This window comes from Arachis stenosperma, chromosome 7 (assembly GCF_014773155.1).
Source record: "Arachis stenosperma cultivar V10309 chromosome 7, arast.V10309.gnm1.PFL2, whole genome shotgun sequence".
NCBI classification, from domain to species: domain Eukaryota; kingdom Viridiplantae; phylum Streptophyta; class Magnoliopsida; order Fabales; family Fabaceae; genus Arachis; species Arachis stenosperma.
In genome coordinates, this window is record NC_080383.1 from 77991013 (window position 1) to 78006513 (window position 15501).

Genomic DNA, 15501 nt, shown 5'->3' on the forward strand with positions numbered 1-15501 from the left:
AGGGTGCGGGACTACGGGGTGCTACTTGTTATGCCGCTGGTTCTGCGGTTCTGCCGTTGGATCCTAGCTCCTGGTCCTGGGGTGCCGCTGGTTCTACCGCTGGTTCTGCCGTTGGGTCTGCTGGTTCTGCTGCTGGGTTCTGCCTCATGAAGTTTAGGGTTCTGCAGTTCACTCTTGCCGCTTGCCCTCTTGGTACAGTCGTACAGACTTTCATGATTCATGAATGATAATTGTTAATTGTTTTTTGTTAATTGCCTCTTAGATTCTGCAGTTTAGTTCTGTGATTCTGTCTATGTAGATGTAATTATTATTGGAATTTAGAAATCAATTTTGTTGCTGTTGGAATTTAGTTAATTAGTTGTTGCTGTTGGAATTTAGAAATCAATTTTGTTACTATATATATGTAATGATATGCATTTTCTTTGCTTTTCATGGATCTGTTGTTGTGACCAGAAAAAAGCTAATAATCCTTATTCAATAGTGATGATGATTATGCAATATATGAACTTCCTAAGACTCCATGTTTTGTCCTTGTTCATGGTTCTTTGACTCAGCATTTGTTTAATTGTTGAATTCTTGCGTTTATTCTCAGATAGATAGAGTTTGGTTGTAAAAGAAAACAGAGGCACTGGCTGGTTCCTCTTAGTGCAGCTTAGTTCATTAGATGTTGCTATTGGAATTTAGAAATCAATTTGAATGACATATGATTATTAATTTTGTATATATAATTTTTTATTGTATTTTTTAATTTGCGTAGAATTGTGAATTATTTATATTAGTCAATTAACTTAGGTTTATAATTTTATCCTATTAGTAATGGAGAAATATTTGAAAAGAACTTCATCGTTGGAGGTTGGATCCCAAAAAGAGATTTTTAATTGATTGTTTAGTCACATATATAAAAAGAGAGATATTTGATTGTATTGACAATGAAAAGATTATTCAATCTTTTCAAAATATGAAATAAGAAGAATGGAATTTTAAATTATTTGTTATTGTTTATATTATTATTTTATTGTTTTAATTTATTAGTTAAATAATTTGAGGAGTAAACATATTTTATAATATTATAGTACAATTATACAAATTATTATTATATTATATATATTTTGTCCCCACAGACAAAATTTCTTGGATCCGTCACTGACCTCCCATCAAGTAGATTGCACAATTTTCCAGTGGCGGTGGTTCTTATAACGATCCAAATTTTTAAAAATTAAATAATAAATTATTCATAATTTATTATTTTATTTAAAAAATATTTTTTTAAAAATAATTAAATTATATTTTTGTGATATTTTAAATTTAAAATTTATTAAAATTTTTAAATAATTTTTATTATAATAAAATATTTAAAAAAATTAAAGAATTATTATTATTATTATTATTATTATTATTATTATTATTATTATTATTATTATTATTATTATTATTATTAAAGTTTAAAAAAAAAGAAGAAGAAAGAAAGAATACTTGGCCGAAGCCATTGAACAAAGAAAAAGAAATGAAATATGGCTTGGCCGAAGCCATTGAACAAAGGAAAAGAAATGAAATATATATATATATATATATATATATATATATATATATATATATATATATATATATATATATATATATATATATATATAATCTATGCAACTTAATCATAATCATTCATTATCATCAGCCGAAGCCATTGAACAAAGGAAAAGAAATGAAATATGGCTATATATATATATATATATATAATCTATGCAACTTAATCATAATCATTCATTATCATCATTCTTTTGTTACCGAACCTTTTAGAAAGAAAAAGCAATGAAAGAAGGTGGCTTGCATGCTTATATACATATAAATACAATTATGACACATAAGCTCCCATGTGTCACCTTAAGATTAATTAATCATTCTTCCTCCAATAATCACTCTTCCTCCAAGCATGACCGAACTATTTTTCTTTGAAAAAAGAAACAAAGAGCCGTGAATGAGAGAACAAGAAATCATGGTACCTCCGAGCTTTTAAGCTAAAATTTTTGCGATCTGTAACTCCAATAAAAAAATTTAGTCTACTAAAAATATTTGTATCTTCTTTTTTTATACGTTAGTGTTATTTTTGTTCGATAAAAACAGACGATAACGTAGTTCTTCTTTCTCTTGATTTCAGCCAAATGGCATTCTAAAAGACAAACAATTTCTGACGTTTTTTTCTTCAGCAGCTTAGTCAAAAAATTTCTCCAAAATTTTTGTTAATTCTAATTTCGTATAGAGGTAGAAGTTTCATTTTAAAATTAACAGTTTTTAATTTAAGAATACTTAAACGTTTATTAAGTAGTTACAAAAAATTTATATGTGTTTTATATGCCTAATTAATGAGAATTGGTTGTGTTCAGTGACGGATCCAAGAAATTTTGTCTGTGGGGACAAAATATATATAATATAATAATAATTTGTATAATTGTACTATAATATTATAAAATATGTTTACTCCTCAAATTATTTAACTAATAAATTAAAACAATAAAATAATAATATAAACAATAACAAATAATTTAAAATTCCATTCTTCTTATTTCATATTTTGAAAAGATTGAATAATCTTTTCATTGTCAATACAATCAAATATCTCTCTTTTTATATATGTGACTAAACAATCAATTAAAAATCTCTTTTTGGGATCCAACCTCCAACGATGAAGTTCTTTTCAAATATTTCTCCATTACTAATAGGATAAAATTATAAACCTAAGTTAATTGACTAATATAAATAATTCACAATTCTACGCAAATTAAAAAATACAATAAAAAATTATATATACAAAATTAATAATCATATGTCATTCAAATTGATTTCTAAATTCCAATAGCAACATCTAATGAACTAAACTGCACTAAGAGGAACCAGTCAGTGCCTCTGTTTTCTTTTACAACCAAACTCTATCTATCTGAGAATAAACGCAAGAATTCAACAATTAAACAAATGCTGAGTCAAAGAACCATGAACAAGGACAAAATATGGAGTCTTAGGAAGTTCATATATTGCATAATCATCATCACTATTGAATAAGGATTATTAGCTTTTTTCTGGTCACAACAACAGATCCATGAAAAGCAAAGAAAATGCATATCATTACATATATATAGTAACAAAATTGATTTCTAAATTCCAACAGCAACAACTAATTAACTAAATTCCAACAGCAACAAAATTGATTTCTAAATTCCAATAATAATTACATCTACATAGACAGAATCACAGAACTAAACTGCAGAATCTAAGAGGCAATTAACAAAAAATAATTAACAATTATCATTCATGAATCATGAAAGTCTGTACGACTGTACCAAGAGGCAAGCGGCAAGAGTGAACTGCAGAACCCTAAACTCCATGAGGCAGAACCCAGCAGCAGAACCAGCAGACCCAACGGCAGAACCAGCGGTAGAACCAGCGGCACCCCAGAACCAGGAGCTAGGATCCAACGGCAGAACCGCAGAACCAGCGGCATAACAAGTAGCACCCCGTAGTCCCGCACCCTGAATTGCTGAAGAGTGAAGACAGAACCAGATGTCGAAGCCCGAAGGAACGGAAAGACAGAACTAGACGATGATTGAATCTGTGAAGACCGAGGAAGAAGACAAAACCAGATGCCGAAGGAACGCTGAGGCATAACCAGATGCGAGCATGAGGGCTGAGGCGATGCAAGGAGAAATCGACGGAGACTGAAAGCGTTAGTGGTAGAGTGGGCGAGTGGCGGCAAACGGCGGTAACTCTGGAGGGCTGGACTGCTGCCTGCTAGAGTCTGGAAGCATTAGGGTTGGAGGCGGGAGCAGAGAATTAGAGAAACAAAATTAAAAAAAAAGGAAGAAGGAGAGGGAAGAAGGAGAAGGGTTAGGGATTTGGAGGGTGGGGTCAAAATTAATTGGATTGTGGGGGAAAATTGGATATTTCCTTAAGAATTACTCATTAATTTTTTTAATCTCACTGGGGTAGTTGCCCCCACTACCTATTGAGTATATCCGTCCCTGGTTGTGTTGTAATTGTGAATGTTGATAAATTTAGTGTTGCTTGTTAAATTGAAATATGAACTGAGTTTGAATTAAGATTGTGATTGATGTTGGAATTTATCGTTGTGAAAGTGAATGATAATTGATTCTGGTGAAACTATAAAAGGTTGGTAAACTGTTGAGAAATTATAAAAGTGAGGGAGCTCATAAGGATGGTGAAGTCAAATTTTAAGGAAAAGTTCTGTCTGTATTCTTGTAAAAACAAACAAAAAAAGTGATTTTGGTTTGAAAACCTGACTTATATTAAGAAATAATCTTGTATTGAAAATCCGATTTATAAACTTATTTTTAGTAAATAATCATATGTTAGAAAAGATTGGGTTTACATATTTACTCATATTGAGAAAAGAATTTTGTATTCAAAGTTTGAGTTATAAATTTACACTAAGGAGTGACTTGGGTTTGAAACTGTTGGAAAGAGTTTGAGAAAATATTGGTTTGATTCAATAGCAAAAATAATGAAAGGGAGCTGAATTTCACTAAAATGGAAAGTGGCTTAACTCCAAAGAAAATGTTTTAATTACTGAAAAATTATTTGATATTTGAAAAGGTTGAGGAATAGTTTGGTTGGAACCCTTGAAAGGTGTCAAAGCCTGAATTTTAGAGGAAACGTTACAGAAATTTTTATAAAACTCCAAAGAGCTTTTATTAAACGTTAAGAAGTTTGACTACCTATAAACTAATCGATTTAAGGTTATGATAGACGAATAAATATGTGGTGATGCAGAGGTATGTGTAATTAAGCGGAGATACGGACGTACGTTTAATAATATAGGTGATATGGAGGTGTGCGTATGTAATTGGTGATGTGGAGGCATAATAAAAAGAAAGGAAATAAGAACTAGTGAAGGAAATAGATACTTAAGAGGAAAAGAATGAGAAATAATGAATAAGATAGATACTTGAAAAGTCTATGTTAAATAGGTCTTGTGCCGAAGTGCTAATGTGGAAGTGCCCGTCTGACTGATAGCCTAAGATTGCTAATGCGGGAATATCTGCCTAACTGATAGCAAATTATATGTAGAATGGGCTTTTGTGCCAAACTGCTAATGTGAAAGTGTCCATCTAACGGATAGCCTGAGATTACAAATGCGAGAATGTTCACATAACTGATAGCATTGTTTCTTACTGTGATGCACATTAAAATATTATTATGATGAGGCCTAACTGACATGGGTAACCGTGATGCCAAGGTGTCTAACTCACACAGTAAAGGAACCATATTCAGGGTTCACTCTAAGTAACATCGAGTTGCGGGTAGACAACCGACACATGAGCTCATAGCCTGTGCTAGGAATAGGCATGCATCATAATATTTGCGCATATGCATTTGGTTGTGTTTGATTGTATTATTTCTTTGTGATTGCTCTTTGTCTTATTGTGACTTGTTTGTGTGTTGAATTGAATCCCTTACTTATGCTATTGATTTGTGAATGTATCGAGGTGATTAATAACTGTTGTTGTGACTGAGAATTAACTAGGTGGCTAAGAGATAGTTGGTAGGACAAGTTTTGTGACTGAAATCTGTTGAGTTTAGAAATTTAAAGAAAAGTAATTAATTATCTAAAGTAAAATTAAAAAAGTATTTTCAAAGGTTTGATAAAAATAGTTTTATTAAGTAAAGTTAATTATTTGCATGTTAATCATTACTTTTACGGCATTCTCATTCCTTACTGAGAACGTGTGGTTTGTTCTCACCCCAAAATTTTCCACCCTTTCAGTGACACAAATTCGAAGACTAAGTTTGAAGCTGCAGGCAATTTTTAGTCTTATTTGAGTTAAGTTTATGTGTTGAGTTGCTTTCATAGAATTCCCTCGTCTTTGTTATTTAAGGTTTTATTTTATACAGAGGGATAGGAATTGTATCTGAGTCTCATTTGAATTCTTTTGTATAATATTTATCATTATTAATAATTATGTGATTATTATTACTTGTGTTCCTTGACGAATGATTTTGATTAATGAGAAACAAAATTTTTCAGCATTTTCTTAAAAATTGAAACGCGAAAAATCGAACTAAAGGCTTAATATTAAATAGTAAATAAGGAAAACAGGACAGTAACGCCTCACTTTTGGTACGATCATGACATGCTGAAAGTTAGGGTGTTACAATCCCCCTACAGCCTCATTTTTACGCCCCTTTTGTCTGCTCCGTAGCGAACCACTGCTTGCTCCACAGACTTGCACGAATGATGTTTATAACTCAGAGCCAAATGAGGAAGAGTTAGACCTAGAGGCAGATGAGGTAGATTTTTTTGAGCAACACATTAACAACCTGTTTGCTACATCGGAGGCTCAGAAGTGCAAGGGACGCAAGATCACTGAATTTTGAGATGTTAAAACAATTGGTATACAAGAATTTATTTAATAAAATTTTCATGCTCTATTTTTCTATGATTTTGTTGCAGCTTGGCTACAATTGTTACTCATACAGACTAACTATGATTTACAAAATCCGATGGCATAATGAAACAAGTCAAATTGAGTGTGAAGGAAGCTATGAAGCTACCTAATGGTAGAAAGATCGCACTCAGGTTCAACGAGACCCTGCAACTTGTTAGTGCTGAAGCTGGTATACCGAGCGGCATTCTCGGATTGCTAGGATTTGACTACACCAAATTTTTAATCTGTGGAAAAGATTGGAGAAAGATTTTCTCCAAGACAAGATCTATAATGTTCAATGTGTAAAGGTAAAAACTCATTTTTGTAGAATTCGATAATCTTAATTTAACACCTACTAACAATTTAATTTTACTATTGTAGAAAATGTTCCATTTTGATGAAGATAGTGGAGGAAATATCAAGCGTACTGATGAGCGGATAATTTATATGCTTTTTGGCATTGTTTTTAGTATGTTTTTAGTATGTTTTAGTTAGTTTTTATTATATTTTTATTAGTTTTTAGTTAAAATTCACTTTTCTGGACTTTACTATGAGTTTGTGTGTTTTTCTGTGATTTCAGGTATTTTCTGGCTGAAATTGAGGGACCTGAGCAAAAATCTGATTCAGAGGCTGAAAAGGACTGCAGATGATGTTGGATTCTGACCTCCCTGCACTCGAAGTGGATTTTCTGGAGCTACAGAAGCCCAATTGGCGCACTCTTGATGGTGTTGGAAAGTAGACATCCTGGGATTTCCAGCAATGTATAATAGTCTATACTTTGCCCGAGATTTGATGGCCCAAACTGGCGTTCCAAATCAGCTCAAAACTGCCTGGCGTTAAATGCCGGAACTGGCAAAAGAATGGGAGTTAAACGCCCAAACTGGCACAAAAGCTGGCGTTTAACTCCAAGAGAAGTCTCTGCACAAAAATGCTTTAAATGCTCAGCCCAAGCACACACCAAGTGGGCCCGGAAGTGGATTTTTATGTCATTTACTCATTTCTGTAAACCCTAGGCTACTAGTTCTCTACAAATAGGACCTTTTGCTATTGTATTTTCATCTTGAGATCTTTGAATCTTTTGATCACATTTTTGGGGCTGGCCTCATGGCCATGCCTAGACCTTGTTCTTATGTATTTTCAACGGTGGAGTTTCTACACACCATAGATTAAGGTGTGGAGCTCTGCTGTGCCTCGAGTATTAATGCAATTACTATTGTTCTTCTATTCAATTCAGCTTGTTCTTGTTCTAAGATATTCATTCGTACCCAAGAACATGATGAATGTGATGATTATGTGACACTCATCATCATTCTCACTTATGAACGCGTGCCTGACAACCACTCCCGTTCTACAAGCAAACAAGGCCTGAATATTTATCTCTTGGATTCCTTAATCAGAATCTTTGTGGTATAAGCTAGAATTGATGGCGGCATTCAAGAGAATCCGGAAGGTCTAAACCTTGTCTGTGGTATTCTGAGTAGGATTCAATGATTGAATGACTGTGACGAGCTTCAAACTCCTGAAGGCTGGGCGTTAGTGATAGACGCAAAAGAATCAATAGATTCTATTCCAACCTGATTGAGAACCGACAGATGATTAGCCGTGCCGTGACAGGGTGCGTTGAACATTTTCACTGAGAGGACGGGACTGTAGCCACTGACAATGGTGATGCCCAACATACAGCTTGCCATGGAAAGGAGTAAGAAGGATTGGATGAAAACAGTAGGAAAGCAGAGAGACGGAAGGGACAAAGCATCTCCATACGCTTATCTAAAATTCTCACCAATGAATTACATAAGTATCTCTATCTTTATTTTATGCTTTATTCATAAATCATCCATAACCATTTGAATATGCCTGACTAACATTTACAAGATGACCATAGCTTGCTTCATACCAACAATCTTCGTGGGATCGACCCTTACTCGCGTAAGGTTTATTACTTGGACGACCCAGTGCACTTGCTGGTTAGTTGTGCGAAGTTGTGATAAAGAGTTGAGATTGCAATTGAGCGTACCATGTTGATGGCGCCATTGATGATCACAATTTCGTGCACCAAGTTTTTGGCGCCGTTACCGGGGATTGTTTGAGTTTGGACAACTGACGGTTCATCTTGTTGCTTAGATTAGGTATCTTTCTTCAGAGTTCTTAAGAATGATATCTAGTGTTTCAAGGTGATGTTATTATCATCACCAAAGCTGATTGATTCTCATCAATTTAGCTCTTGAATGCAATGTCCTGCTGAAGCTTGGCTAGCCATATCTAATTCCTTTAGACTGAAACTTTAGACTAACATTGCATGATTCCTGGAATTCTTATTAAGAATTTTGATATCTTTATTTTCTTTTCCACTTAATTTTCAAAAAATCCAAAAAAATTACAAAATCATAAAAACCAAAAATATTCTCATGTTTCTTGTTGAGTCTAGTGTCTCATTTTAAGTTTGGTGTCAATTACATGTTTCTGTTCTTCTTGCATTTTTCGAATTCATTCATGTGTCTTAAGTGATCTTCAAGTTGTTCTTGATGATTTCCTTGCTCTGATCTTTGAATTCTCTTGACTTGAGTGTTTTGTTGTTTCTCATATGCATTCTCATTTTGTTAGTGTCAGTAGTGTACAAACTTCTAAGTTTGGTGTCTTGCATGCATTGTTTATTTGATTTTAGTTGCATTTTGATTATTCCTCATTATTAAAAAAATCCAAAAAAAAATTTTATTTTGTGTATTTTCAAGTCAATAATACAGAGAATTGAAGATTCAGAACATACAGCAAAGGAATTACACAGAAAAAGCTGGGCATTCAAAACGCCCAGTGAAGAAGGAAAACTGGCGTTTAAACGCCAGCCAGGCAAAAGGTAGTGTCTTGGGCGTTTAACGCCAGGATGGCACAAGAGGGAAGATTTTGTTTTTAATGCAAAATTTTTTTCAAGTTTTCAAAATTTTTCAAAATCAAATCTTTTTCAAATCATATCTTTTCAATCATATGTTTTCAAAATCAATTTCTTTCCTTTTCAAAGATACTTGCTAACAATTAATGATTTGATCCAACATTTCAAGTATGTTGCCTTTTCTGTTGGGAAAGGTTTAATGTCTGAATCATATCTTTTCTTGTTAGCCAAGTCATTAATTTTTAAAATCAAATCTTTTTAAATTGTTTTTCAATCATAACTTTTCAATCATATCTTTTTAATCACATCTTTTTCAAAATAGTTTTCAATCATATCTTTTTAATCTCTAATTTCAAAATCTTTTTCAAAAAAATTACTTGATTTCTTTTCCACTCTTAGTTTTCGAAAATCAATTAGTATTTTTCAAAATATTTTTTAAAAATCTTTTACTTTATTTTCGAAAATTTTTTCCCCTCTTTTCACATCCTTCTATTTATGGACTAACACTCCTCCTTAATGCACAATTCGAACTCCATCTTTCTTGATAAGTTCGAATTCTTCTACCTCTTCCTTCTATTTTTCATTTCCTCTGACACCTCAAGGAATCTCTATACTGTGACATAGAGGATTCCATATTTTCTTGTTCTCTTCTCTTTCATATGAGCAGGAGCAAAGACAAAACCATTCTTGTTGAGGCTGACCCTGAACCTGAAAGGACCTTGAAGCGAAAGCTAAGAGAAGCTAAGGCACAACTCTCTGTAGAGGACCTAACAGAAATCTTCAAACAAGAAGAAGACATGGCAGCCGAAAACAACAATAATGCCAACAATGCAAGGAAGGTGCTGGGTGACTTTACTGTACCTACTCCCGACTTCTATGGGAGAAGCATCTCTATTCCTGCCATTGGAGCAAACAACTTTGAGCTTAAGCCTCAATTAGTTTCTCTAATGCAACAGAATTACAAGTTCCATGGACTTCCATTGGAAGATCCTCATCAGTTTTTAGCTGAGTTCTTGCAAATCTGTGACACTGTCAAGACTAATGGGGTTGACCTTGAGGTCTACAGACTTATGCTATTCCCTTTTGCTGTAAGAGACAGAGCTAGGATTTGGTTGGACTCACAACCTAAAGAAAGCCTGAACTCTTGGGAAAAGCTAGTCAATGCCTTCCTGGCAAAGTTCTTTCCACCTCAAAAATTGAGTAAGCTTAGAGTGGAAGTCCAAACCTTCAGACAGAAGGAAGATGAATCCCTCTATGAAGCTTGGGAAAGATACAAACAATTGATCAGAAAGTGTCCTTCTGTCATGCTTTCTGAATGGAACATCATAGGTATCTTCTATGATCGTCTGTCTGAACTGTCCAAGATGTCATTGGACAGCTCTGCTGGAGGATCTCTTCATCTGAAGAAGACGCCTGCAGAAGCTCAAGAACTCATTGAAATGGTTGCAAATAACCAATTCATGTACACTTCTGAAAGAAATCCTGTGAACAATGGGACGAATCAGAAGAAAGGAGTCCTTGAGATTGATACTTTGAATGCCATACTGGCTCAGAACAAAATATTGACTCAGCAAGTCAATATGATTTCTCAAAGTCTGTCTGGACTGCAAGCTGCACCAGGCAGTACTACGGATACTTCATCTGAAGAAGAAGCTTATGATCATGAGAACCCTTCAATGGAAGAGGTGAATTACATGGGAGAACCCTATGGAAACACCTATAATTCTTCATGGAGAAATCATCCAAATCTCTCATGGAAGGATCAACAGAGACCTCAACAAGGTTTCAACAACAATAATGGTGGAAGAAACAGGTTTAGCAATGGCAAGCCTTTTCCATCATCTTCTCAGCAACAGACAGAGAATTCTAAGCAGAGCCACTCTGACTTAGCAACCATGGTCTCTGATCTAATCAAAATCACTCAAAGTTTCATGACTGAAACAAGGTCCTCCATTAGAAACTTGGAGGCACAAGTGGGACAGCTGAGCAAGAAAATTACTGAACTCCCTTCTAGTACTCTTCCAAGCAATACAGAAGAGAATCCAAAAGGAGAATGCAAGGCCATTAACATGACCCACATGGCCGAACTTGGAGAGGAGGAAGAGGCAGTGATCGCCACTGAGGAAGACCTCAATGGACGTCCACTGGCCTCCAATGAGTTCCCTAATGAGGAACCATGAGAATCTGAGGCTCATAATGAGACCATAGCGATTCCATTGGATTTACTTCTGCCATTCATGAGCTCTGATGAATATTCCTCCTCTGAAGAGGATGAAGATGTCACTGAAGAGAAAGTTGCTAAATACCTTGGAGCAATCATGAAGCTAAATGACAAGTTATTTAGTAATGAGACTTGGGAGGATGAACTCCCTTTGCTCACCAAAGAATTGGATGACTTGTCTAGACAGAAATTACCTCAAAAGAGACAGGACCCTGGGAAGTTCTCAATACCTTGTACCATAGGCACCATGACCTTTAAGAAGGCTCTGTGTGACCTAGGGTCAAGCATAAACCTCATGCCTCTCTCTGTAATGGAGAAGCTAGAGATCTTTGAGGTACAAGCTGCAAGAATCTCACTAGAGATGGCAGACAATTCAAGAAAACAAGCTTATGGACTTGTAGAAGATGTTCTGGTAAAGATTGAAAACCATTACATCCCTACTGATTTCATAGTCCTAGAGACTAGAAAGTGCATGGATGAATCCATCATCCTTGGCAGACCCTTCCTAGCCACAGCAAAGGCTGTGATTGATGTTGACAGAGGAGAATTGATCATTCAAGTGAATGAAGAATCCTTTGTGTTTAAGGCTCAAGGATATCCCTCTGTATCCATGGAGAGGAAGCATGAAGAGCTTTTCTCAAAACAGAGTCAAACAGAGCCCCCACAGTCAAACTCTAAATTTGGTGTTGGGAGGCCACAACTAACTTCTAAGTTTGGTGTTGAACCCCCACATTCAAACTCTAAGTTTGGTGTTGGGAGGTTCCAACATTGCTCTGATTATCTGTGAGGCTCCATGAGAGCCCACTGTCAAGCTACTGACATTAAAGAAGCACTTGTTGGGAGGCAACCCAATGTTATATTTATCTATTTTCCTTTGTTATTTTATGTTTTCTATAGGTTGATGATCATGTGAAGTCACAAAATCAATTGAAAAAGCAAACACAAAATGAAAAACAGAAAGAAAAATAGCACACCCTGGAGGAAGACCTTGCTGGCGTTTAAACGCCAGTAAGGGCAACAAATGGACGTTTAACGCCCAGTCTGGCACCATTCTGGGCGTTTAACGCCAGAAAAGCGCACCAGACTGGCGTTAAACGCCAGGAAAGGGCAAGAAGCAGGCGTTAAATGCCAGAAAGGGGCACCAGCCCGGCGTTTAACGCCAGAATTGGCATAGAGAGCATTTTTGTTCGCCACTTGGTGCAGGGATGAATTTTCCTTGACACCTCAAGATCTGTGGACCCCACAGGATCCCCACCTACTGCACCACTCTCTCTCTTCTTCACCCATTCACCAATCACCTCAACACCTCTTTCCCAAAAACCCCTCACCTATCAAATCCCATCTTTCTCTTCACCACTCACATTCATCCTTCATAAAACCCCACCTACCTCACTATTCAAATTCAAACCACTTTCCCTCCCAAATCCACCATCCCATAGCCGAACCCTACCCCTCTCTCCACCCCTATATAAACCCATCTTTACCCCCTCATTTTCACACAACCTAAACACTACTTCTCCCCCTTGGCCGAACCACAAAGCCACCTCCATCTCCTCTATTTCTTCTTCTTCTACTCTCGTTTTCCTTCTTTTGCTCGAGGACGAGCAAACCTTCAAAGTTTGGTGTGGTAAAAGCATTGCTTTTTGTTTTTTCATAACCATTTATGGCACCTAAGGCTGGAGAAACCTCCAGAAAGAGGAAAGGGAAGGCAAAAGCTTCCACCTCCGAGTCATGGGAGATGGAGAGATTCATCTAAAGGGTACATCAAGACCACTTCTATGAAGTTGTGGCCTTGAAGAAGGTGATCCCCGAGGTCCCTTTCAAACTCAAAAAGAGTGAATATCCGGAGATCTGACATGAGATCCGAAGAAGAGGTTAGAAAGTTCTTACCAACCCCATTCAACAAGTCGGAATCTTAATGGTTCAAGAGTTCTATGCCAATGCATGGATCACCAAGAGCCAAGATCAAAGTGTGAACCCGAACCCAAAGAATTGGCTTACAATGGTTCGGGGGAAATGCTTAGATTTTAGTCCGGAAAATGTAAGGTTGGCATTCAACTTGCCCATGATGCAAGGAGATGAACACCCTTACACTAGAAGGGTCAACTTTGATCAAAGGTTGGACCAAGTCCTCATAGACATCTGTGAAGAGGGCACTCAATGGAAGAGAGATTCAAGAGGGAAGCCGGTTCAACTGAGAAGGCATGACCTCAAGCCCGTGGCTAGGGGATGGTTGGAGTTTATCCAACGCTCAATCATTCCCACTAGCAACCGGTCCGAAGTTACTATAGACCGGGCCATCATGATTCATGGCATCATGATTGGAGAGAAAGTAGAAGTTCATGAGGTTATAGCCCAAGAACTTTATAAGGCGGCGGACAAGTCCTCTACCTTGGCAAGGTTAGCCTTTCCTCATCTCATTTGTCACCTCTGTTATTCAGTTGGAGTTGACATAGAGGGAGACATCCTCATTGATGAGGACAAGCCCATCACTAAGAAAAGGATGGAACAAACAAGAGATCCCACTCATCATGAAATCCCTGAGATGCCTCAAGGGATGCACTTTCCTCCACAAAATTATTAGGAGCAAAGCAACACCTCCCTAGGAGAATTGAGTTCCAACATGGGACAACTAAGGGTGGAGCACCAAGAACATTCCATCTTCCTCCATAAAATTAGAGAAGATCAAAGAATCATGAGAGAGGAGCAACAAAGACAAGGAAGAGACATTGAGGAGCTCAAGCACTCCATAAGATCTTCAAGAGGAAGAACAAACCGCCATCACTAAGGTGGACCCGTTCTTTAATCGCCTTGTTCCTTATTTTCCTGTTTTTTGAATTTTCATGCTTATGTTTATCTATGTTTGTGTCTTGTGATCATTAATGTCTTAGTGTCTATGCCTTAAAGTTATGAATGTCCTATGAATCCATTACCTTTCTTGAATGAAAAATGTTCTTAATTGAAAAAGAGAAGAATTGCATGAATTTTGAATTTTATAACAGATTAATTATTTTGATGTGGTGGCAATACTTTTGTTTTCTGAATGTATGCTTAAACAGTGCATATGTCTTTTGAATTTGTTGTTCATGAATGGTTGGCTCTTGAAAGAATGATGAAAAAGGAGACATGTTACTGAGGATCTGAAAAATCATAAAAATGATTCTTGAAGCAAGAAAAAACAGTGAATACAAAAAAAAATGAAAAAAAAAGAAAAAGAAAAAAATAAAGTTGTGATCCAAGGCAAAAAGAGTGTGCTTAAGAACCCTGGACACCTCTAATTGGGGACTCTAGCAAAGCTGAGTCACAATCTGAAAAGGTTCACCCAGTTATATGTCTGTGGCATGTATATATCCGGTGGTAATACTGGAAGACAGAGTGCTTTGGGCCACGGCCAAGATTCATAAAGTAGCTGTGTTCAAGAATCATCATACTTAACTAGGAGAATCAATAACACTATCTGGATTCTGAGTTCCTATAGAAGCCAATCATTCTGAATTTCAAAGGATAGAGTGAGATGCCAAAACTATTCAGAGGCAAAAAGCTAAAAGCCCTGCTCATCTAATTAATACTGATCTTCATAGATGTTTTTGGAATTCATTGCATATTCTCTTCTTTTTATCTTATTTGATTTTCAGTTGCTTGGGGACAAGCAACAATTTAAGTTTGGTGTTGTGATGAGCGGATAATTTATACGCTTTTTGGCATTGTTTTTAGTATATTTTTAGTATGTTTTAGTTAGTTTTTATTATATTTTTATTAGTTTTTAGTTAAAATTCACTTTTCTGGACTTTACTATGAGTTTGTGTGTTTTTCTGTGATTTCAGGTATTTTCTCGCTGAAATTAAGGGACCTGAGCAAAAATCTGATTCAGAGGCTGAAAAGGACTGCAGATGCTGTTGGATTCTAACCTCCCTGCACTCGAAGTGGATTTTCTGGAGCTACAGAAGCCCAATTGGCGCGCTCAA

At 36.0% G+C, this 15501-nt stretch overlaps 1 non-coding gene across 1 annotated transcript; it reads right to left on the reverse strand.

Annotated features, from left to right (window-relative positions):
* Positions 1–10517: 10517 nt before the first annotated feature.
* On the reverse strand, positions 10518–10625 carry LOC130942652 (small nucleolar RNA R71). Its single transcript, XR_009071217.1, has one exon. It is a non-coding gene; the product is annotated as a small nucleolar RNA R71 (small nucleolar RNA).
* Between the last annotated feature and the right edge of the window lie 4876 nt (positions 10626–15501).